The 8,978-nt window shown below is 45.2% G+C and overlaps 1 protein-coding gene across 1 annotated transcript in view; it reads left to right on the forward strand.

Annotated features, from left to right (window-relative positions):
- MTHFD1L (methylenetetrahydrofolate dehydrogenase (NADP+ dependent) 1 like) overlaps positions 1-5,973 on the forward strand; it is a 214,307-nt gene extending 208,334 nt beyond the window's left edge. The window contains exon 30 of the transcript XR_009558776.2: positions 5,865-5,973. The gene's annotated coding sequence lies outside the window, so the exon portion shown is untranslated. The remainder of the gene's footprint in view (positions 1-5,864) is intronic.
- The last annotated feature ends 3,005 nt before the right edge of the window (positions 5,974-8,978 follow it).

Below are 8,978 nucleotides of genomic sequence, written 5' to 3' on the forward strand. Positions count from 1 at the left end.
TTTATAACAAAATGAATCAGTTATACATATACATATCTTCCCATATCTCTTCCCGCTTGCGTCTCCCTCCCTCCCGCCCTCCCTATCCCACCCGTCTAGGCGGTCACAAAGCACCGAGCTGATCTCCCTGTGCCATGCGGCTGCTTCCCACTAGCTATCTACCTTACGTTTGGTAGTGTATATATGTCCATGCCTCTCTCTCGCTTTGTCACAGCTCACCCTTCCCCCTCCCCACATCCTCAAGTCCGTTCTCCAGTAGGTCTGTGTCTTTATTCCTGTCTTACCCCTAGGTTCTTCATGACATTTTTTTTTCTTAAATTCCATATATGTATGTGTTAGCATACGGTATTTGTCTTTCTCTTTCTGACTTACTTCACTCTGTATAACAGACTCTAGGTCTATCCACCTCATTACAAATAGCTCAATGTCGTTTCTTTTTATGGCTGAGTAATATTCCATTGTATATATGTGCCACATCTTCTTTATCCATTCATCCAATGATGGGCACTTAGGTTGTTTCCATCTCCGGGCTATTGTAAATAGAGCTGCAATGAACATTTTGGTACATGACTCTTTTTGAATTATGGTTTTCTCAGGGTATATGCCCAGTAGTGGGATTGCTGGGTCATATGGTAGTTCTATTTATAGTTTTTTAAGGAACCTCCATGCTGTTCTCCATAGTGGCTGTACCAATTCACATTCCCACCAGCAGTGCAGGAGTGTTCCCTTTTCTCCACACCCTCTCCAGCATTTATTGTTTCTAGATTTTTTGATGATGGCCATTCTGACTGGTGTGAGATGATATCTCATTGTAGTTTTGATTTGCATTTCCCTAATGATTAACGATGTTGAGCATTCTTTCATGTGTTTCTTGGCAATCTGTATATCTTCTTTGGAGAAATGTCTATTTAGGTCTTCTGCCCATTTTTGGATTGGGTTGTTTGTTTTTTTGTTATTGAGCTGCTTGTAAATTTTGGAAATTAATCCTTTGTCAGTTGCTTCATTTGCAAATATTTTCTCCCATTCTGAGGGTTGTCTTTTGGTCTTGTTTATGGTTTCCTTTGCTGTGCAGAAGCTTTGAAGTTTCATTAGGTCCCATTTGTTTATTTTTGTTTTTATTTCCATTTCTCTAGGAGGTGGGTCAAAAAGGACCTTGCTGTGATTTATGTCATAGAGTGTTCTGCCTATGTTTTCCTCTAAGAGTTTGATAGTTTCTGGCCTTACATTTAGGTCAGGCCTTTTTTAAATGAGTGATTGAGATTTAAAGGGGAAGAGTGATTAAGAAGCACTAACAATTCCAAAGAGAGGAACCAAAGAGCATGGCTCAAAGATTTATGATGAAAGTCAGTCCTGGTTGTTGAGAAAAGGCATGAAGGCTTCTTGAACATTCCACCAGCTGAGCCTGCAGTGGCACCTTGGGGCGGCAGGAGGAACCCAGGCTGAGTCATTCTCTGGGGTCCCTCGGCCTGATCCCATGGAAGCCTCTGGTCCCAGCAGCTGCGAGTCACAGCTGTGTGCAAATAGACCTAGTGTCTTCTGCTGTGATAATTGTTTGCTTTGATCACTGGCACTGTGTTGGTTTATGCTGCTGGGATGCAGTGCCAGTTCAAGCACCTTAACCTTCTGTTTCCTTTAGCTCTCAACCTCTTAACAACCTTCTCACTCCGGACCCCAGTGACATACAGGGAGGTGTCCAAAATGGCCACTGGGACATCGTTGGTCGGGATCAACATCCGCTTTGAAGGTGTCAGGCCTGATATGAACCCAGTCCAGGGAGGGAGGGAGCGCGCCGGCAGGGCAACAACATATTTCACATAAACAGACCCTTCAGCCTTTGCAGTTTCGGTTTCCCAGGAGAGCAGCCAGCGGCAGGACTTTGGTTTTGAGGAGTAAAGATTTAGCTTTAACAGTTGGGCGGTCACTGCATCCCGATTGCTTTCCTCTGTGTGAGTTGCTATTGCTGGTTGGAGGCTGTTATTTTCCTCTGTGTGTTGTGTAGGATTCAGCCCTTTCCTGGGAAGAGAGAGCACATTCCTTGCTTCCCTTAATCACTACTTTGGCATCAGTGCGGAACACTCTGGCTAAGGGACCACAGTGCCTGAAGCATCCTGGAGAGGAGGGAGGGCAGTGGCTGGAGTGAGAATACACACTGTAAAGAGCGGAACCCTAGAGAATTTAGGGCTCGTCTCCAGCCCCCGGAGCAGAGCAAGTGCAACCCGGGGCAGGGAGCGGAAAACAGAAAGCATAATAGCTGAAGGCGAAGAGGAGGAACTTGTGAGATTTTTAAGTCATAACTATGTGCTAGGATACCCTGGAAATTTATTTTCCCAATTCAAAATATTTTTTTTTCTGACTCAAAAGTACATTAACGGGGAGACGCAAGAGGGAAGAGATATGGGAACATATGTCTATGTATAACTGATTCACTTTGTTGTAAAGCAGAAACTAACACACCACTGCAAAGCAATTATACTCCAATAAAGATGTTAAAAATAAATAAAACTACCTAGAAATGATGATGACTCAAAAAAAAAAAAAGAAAAAGTACATTAAGGGGTCTTTCCTGGTGGCGCAGTGGTTGGGAGTCTGCCTGCCGATGCAGGGGACACGGGTTCGTGCCCCGGTCTGGGAAGGTCCCACATGCCGCGGAGCGGCTGGGCCCGTGAGCCGTGGCTGCTGAGCCTGCGCGTCCAGAGCCTGTGCTCCGCAGGGGGAGAGGCCACAGCAGTGAGGGGCCCGCGTACCGCAAAAAAAAAAAAAAAAAAAAGTACATTAAGGGGCCTTACATGAACCAGTGGGGCAGGTGTGCTATAAAATGAGAATTTGATACAGCAGGGGTAAAAAAACAAAAAACAAAACAAACAAAAAAACGTAATTTTAAAATATATGTATATAACTTTTTAAAGAAGGAAATCAACAGTTGTTTAATGGGTGCAGAGTTTCAGTTTGGGAAAACAGAAAAGGCTCTGGAGATGGAAGGGGCTGGTGGTTGCCCAACAGTGTGATTGTATTTAATGCCACAGGACTGTATACTCACAAAGGGTTAAAATGGTAAATTTCATGTTATGTATATAGCCATGTTAAAAACAATTTTTAAGTACTTTCACCGATACATATTTGTCTCCTCATTTGTATCCATTTTATGTCTGGGGTTTAGGTGAGCTCTGGTTCTGATTACTAGGTTCTGCTCTAGCTAGTTATGTGACCTTGAGCAAGTCATCTCACCTTTCCGGTCTTCAGTTGCCTCACTTGTAATAGGAGAAATTTGAAAAGAATAGTCTGTCACAGCTCTGATAGCCACGGATTAGTATTTCTTGAGGGTGTGCCATGTGCCAGGCTCTCTGCCGCACATTCTATCAGCATGACCTCATTTAATCCTCACAAGTATCCCATGAGGCTGGTATAATTATCCTCATCTGAGAGGGAGCAAGAGGAATCAGAGGCTTAGAAGGTTCCATGGCTTGTCCACGTACAGCAAGCGAGTGGGAGGCGTGGGATTTGGACTTAGGTCTGGGGGACCCCAGGCTCTCAGCTGCTGTTCAGTACTGCAGCAGTGAGAACGTCAGAGCCAAACCACCACGAAGCTTTTCTCCCTGGAAAAGCTATTAGCCTGGAAAATAAGACCGACGTCCAGCCAGGAGCCGCTTCTGCTGTGCTCTCTTATTCCACTTGGTGACCGTGCTGCGGCCTCCTGAGAATGTGGGCTGAAGGGTGGGCAGGAAGCAGGACGGGTGAGCTGGCCAGGCTGCTGGGTCTCCACAGTAAGTTTCGCTTTTTTGCCCTAAAGTAATTGAAATCTCCCCAAATTAGATCCCTCCTTATTTCAGCATAATTAAAATATGTATGAGAATAAAGGCATTCTATTTAGATTATGTTTCCTCCTATCCTCCACCACGAATGTTTGTATTCACAATGCAGTCAAGAGTTGGTTGCCTGAGAATCGGGGCCCTGAAGCAGACAACAGCTAACTCTCAGTGATGCAAGGAAGATTCACTGGTCTTCAAATATTCTCCCAGTCTATTTTAACCACGACTTTTTCCGTCCCCCTTAACCACAGCATTAATTAGGGCACTTAGCAAGAAGCACATGGGGCATGTCTGCGTGTTACCAGTGACCCTCGGACAGAGAAGCAGAGGAAAAAGCAAGAAAAGACAGCAACAGTACAAGGGAACATTGGCTGCCCGTGGGATATTGCAAAACGATGGCGTATTTGCATTTGTTGATGAAAATCATTGCAAATCAACCTAGGAATTAGATAACAACAATGTCAACAAATCATTGGAACATCTGTACAATGACACTATGTAGACATTAAGAATGAGTCAGATCTCTAACAGAGCAAATCAATGGATGAAGCTTTGGAAGTTGAAGCCAAGTTGAGCAATCATCCTTGGCGGACACGGAGACAGGTCTGAAAACAGTAATGAGATCCTTAAACAAGGAACAACCAATGCCACAACAAACCGCCTGGAGAAAGAATTGCAAGGACACCTAGAGGAGCAGCTCAGGTGCAGATAGCAGGAATGTAAACCCAAGCGTGACTTTCTCCGCAGCACCTGAGTGACTAAAGGTCCTCACCACGGCTTAGTGAAGAGGAACTGATGGCTGTAAGCAGAACTCCGCTGACCAGCATTTGTATTCGGTTATGTGTACTTGTGCTTAAAACACTAAACAGGGCTTCCCTGGTGGCGCAGTGGTTGAGAGTCCGCCTGCCGATGCAGGGGACATGGGTTCGTGCCCCGGTCCGGGAAAATCCCACATGCCACGGAGCAGCTGGGCCCGTGAGCCATGGCCGCTGAGCCTGCACGTCTGGAGCCTGCACGTCTGGAGCCTGTGCTTCGCAATGGGAGAGGCCACAGCAGTGAGAAGCCAGCGTACCGGGAAAAAAAAAAGAAAACAACACTAAACACACACACACCTTTAATTCTTAAGATTCAAATATTCTCTTCTTTTCCTATAAAGCCCATAATTCCAAGGCCTTTGGTGGTACCTTCACATAAAAATTTCTGCATTGGATACTGACTACCAACAACCAGAATCTGTTACCTGGTTTGGGTAAAACCCAGTAAACTGCACTGTATTCGTTAGTTATGGCCACATATCAAATTAACCCAAACCTTAGTGACTTAAAGCAACAATTATTATTAATTATCTCTCACAGTTTCGGTGGGTCAGACATGTGGGTCACAGAAGGAACAGAGATTTATCTCCACTCCATAAGGACTGGAGCCTCAGCTGGAAGGCTTTTGGGGTGAAAGCTGGAATCATCTGAGGGCTTGGTCACTCGCACGTGTGACAATTAATGCTGGCTGTCCGCTGAGGGCCTGACTGGGACTGTTGGCTAGAACCTCCACACATGGCCTCTCTGTGTGGACTGGGCTTCCTCACAATATGGCAGCTGGGATCCAAGGGCAAGTATCCCACAAGAGGGAACCAAACAGAAGCTCTGTCCTTGTTATGATCTAGCCTGGAAGTCACACAGCTTTGCTTCCACTGTACTCCATTGACCAAGGTGGTCACAAGCCTACACCCAGACTTAAGGGGAATGAACACAGACCCACATCTCAATGGGATGGATGTCAGCCACACAGTAGGAAAAGCATAAGGGACACGTATGTAGGGGTGGCCGTCTTTGGAAGATACAACCTGCCCTTACAGAATTCTGCCTTAAAGATGATTTCTGTAGGAAAGTGCACCATGGTTTAAAGATTTCATGAACAGGAGAGTCTTAGGTGGATCCTAACACATAATTGGAGAATATTTGGTGTCTGGTGACATGGTGGGTGATAGGGTTAGAAAGGTACGTTAGGGCCAGATTTCAGAGAGTCCTAAGTGATATATTAAAAGTGAGGTCTTTATTCCAGGGACACGGAGGAGCCACAGAAGTATTTTCACCAAAGATTTCTCTCAAGGCCCTGGAGAGCATGGATTAGAGAAAAGGAGAGGCACGTCCAACTGCGCGCTAATTAAAGTGGTCCAGGTCAGATGTCAGCACTCTGAACAATGACATTTACCTGCATCTCTGAGCCACCAGCCTAGCCCTTCTGTCCACTTTGTTTCTCTCTAATTACAAATTCAGCGAGGACCCCAAATCGTTTCAGCATCTCATATTAATAGATTATAGGTCTCAAAGACATACATTTGATATATAGTTTGTGTTTGTAATCATACACATACAGCATAAAACAGCTTGCCTTAAAATGACACTTCTCACATGGCTATGAAATTATATACAGCATTCATTTTGCTTGTAAACCCCACAAACTTCCTCCTACAGCTTCTTTTCGGACTTGTTTTTAGTCTATTACTTGAATATATTGCTCGGGCCCCTCTGTCCTCCTTTTCTGTCTTCGCTTGACCCTTAGCATAAATCAAAATCACAGAGCAAATCCTGTCCCTGGTTCTCTAGAAACTTTGACTGATGGCTGGGCCATGATCAGAAGTTCTAGGGGTCCATGGGCTGGGAGTGGGGGCAGGGGCATGACACAGACATCTCTAAGAATCTGATGACAATTCACAGGGAGTGTGGGCACCCCCAAGCGGGCTTGTTGTCTCATGAGACGGCAGGTAGCTTTGGGGTACTAGCTTGAATCAACAGGCTCCTAGGAATCGTCACCTGGATGAGGTCAGAGTGGTCACAGGTACTCTGGCCCCTGAAATCAGGGCTCTGTCTGACTTGAAGCTGTCATTCATCTCTTTGAACTTCAGTTTCTCAAGATGAGAATGGTAATGAAGACACTTACGCCCTGGAAGCAATGTCCTGACGTGCCGGCCATCAGCTTAGAAATCTGTGTTTGCTTATGTGCGCGATCAAGGCAAATGTAACCTGTCCTTTCCGCCAACTACGCTGAGGTTGCTTTTACAACTCTGACTGGTAGTTAGGTTTACTCTTCAATTGCTTTATTTAAACTCGCATCTAGTTATATAAACACACCTCAGCACGATTTATAGGCTGGCGATTCTTTCTATCATAGCTGACTTGTTTTTCTTCTTGAAACAAACTCTTGAGTCTAGACTTTGTCAGGTTGATACATGAGGGTGGGGACTGTTTATACCGAAATCGTATACACATTCCAGACACGTGCCTTGTTACTGATCCGAAATAAAGATGATGAGCCTTTGACTTGTAAAGAGACACTCAAGAAATGGTTTGAAGTGCAAACTCTGATCTATTACTAAAAAGAGGCACGAAGAGTTCCTCAAAACTTTCTCTGCTGCTTTTGAAGAGGCGGGTGTTAGGGAGGCAGCAACTTTATTTTATTTATTTATCTACTTTTTTTGGCATGTGGGATCTTAGCTCCCCAACCGGGGATCGAACCCGTGTCCCCTGCAGTGGAAGCTCGGAGTCTCAACCACTGGACCACCAGGGAAGTCCCAGACAGCAACTTTAGATCAATACAGGAGAGAGCTTTCTCATGATACAAACTCTTCCACAATGAAAGGGGCTGGGGAATCTCTAACTAGTGACTTTCCTCACAGGGGAAATGCTTAAACAGAACTGATTGACCATCTTCAAGAAATGGTAGGAAAGGGTTTAATCCACCAACAGGAAAGAAGATGGATTTGGAGGTATCTTTCCGTTCAAATATCCTATCTTAGATTTCTCCAATAAGCCTATGAGGATGAAGATAAGATTTTGTTAATGGTTCAGTCCTAAAAACAGATCTTTGCAAACAGTGCGTGTGGATAGCCTCCTGAGGGTGGGGTTTGTGCGGGTAGGGTGAGGACATGGGTGCACGTGTACAGTGCTATGCTGGGCGTTTTAGGTCAGGTGTGTTGTCCAAAGAACGTATTTCTAAGCTTTCAAAACACAGACAAAAATTATGCTCAGTAAGTCAGTATCCGGTGGCTTCTCCATTCTAGGGCTGAGAAAATAAGACGGGTAATGGCAAAGTTTACTTTGCCAGCCTGTCAGAGACGTCAGACTGTTGGGAGGGGGATTCTAGCAAAGGCCAGGCCTAAAGCAGTGAGGAGGGAAGGGAAGGTCTCGGCCATTCAGAGGGCGCTGACCTTCATGGCCCACTCACAGCCAGACTGGTGCTAAGGTGCATGAGGTGCAAATCAGTCCCTGAAGCTCTATGGTGATGGTGCATTTGCATTACAAATAAGCCTGAATGTCATTACTTGGTCTCTTCATAACAGAGGTATCACCTCACACCGGTCAGAATGGCCATCATCAAAAAATCTACAAACAATAAATGCTGGAGGGGGTGTGGAGAAAAGGGAACCCCCTTGCACGGTTGGTAGGAATGTAAACTGATACAGCCACTATGGAGAACAGCATGGAGCTTCCTTAAAAAACTAAAAATAGAACTACCATATGACCCAGCAATCCCACTGCTGGGCATATACCCTAAGAAAACCATTATTCAAAAGGACACATGCACCCCAATGTTCATTGCAGCACTATTTACAAGAGCCAAGACATGGAAGCAACCTAAATGGCCATGGACAGACGAATGGATAAAGAAGTTGTGGTACATATATACAATGGAATATTACTCAGCCATAAAAAGGAACGAAATTGGGTCATTTGTAGAGATGTGTATGGACCTAGAGTCTGTCATACACAGTGCAGTAAACTAGAAAAAGAAAAACAAATATTGGAATTTTGCTGGTGGCCCAGTGAGAATCCACCTGCCAATGCAGGGGACATGGGTTCAAGCCCTGGTCTGGGAAGATCCCACATGCCACGGAGCAACTAAGCCCGTGCACCACAAGTGCTGAGCCTGCGCTCTAGAGCCCGCGAGCCACAACTGCTGAGCCCGGGCACCACAACTACTGAAGCCCACGCGCCTAGAGCCTGTGCTCTACAACAAGAGAAGCCACAGCAATGAGAAGCCCACGCACTGTAACGAAGAGTAGCCCCCGCTCACTGTGACTAGAGAAAAGCCCGCAGACAGCCATGAAGACCCAATGCAGCCAAAAATAACTAAATAAAATTTATTAAAAAAGAAAAACAAATATTGTATACTAAC

The sequence above is a fragment of the Globicephala melas genome, chromosome 14 (genome assembly GCF_963455315.2).
Source record: "Globicephala melas chromosome 14, mGloMel1.2, whole genome shotgun sequence".
Taxonomy (NCBI): domain Eukaryota; kingdom Metazoa; phylum Chordata; class Mammalia; order Artiodactyla; family Delphinidae; genus Globicephala; species Globicephala melas.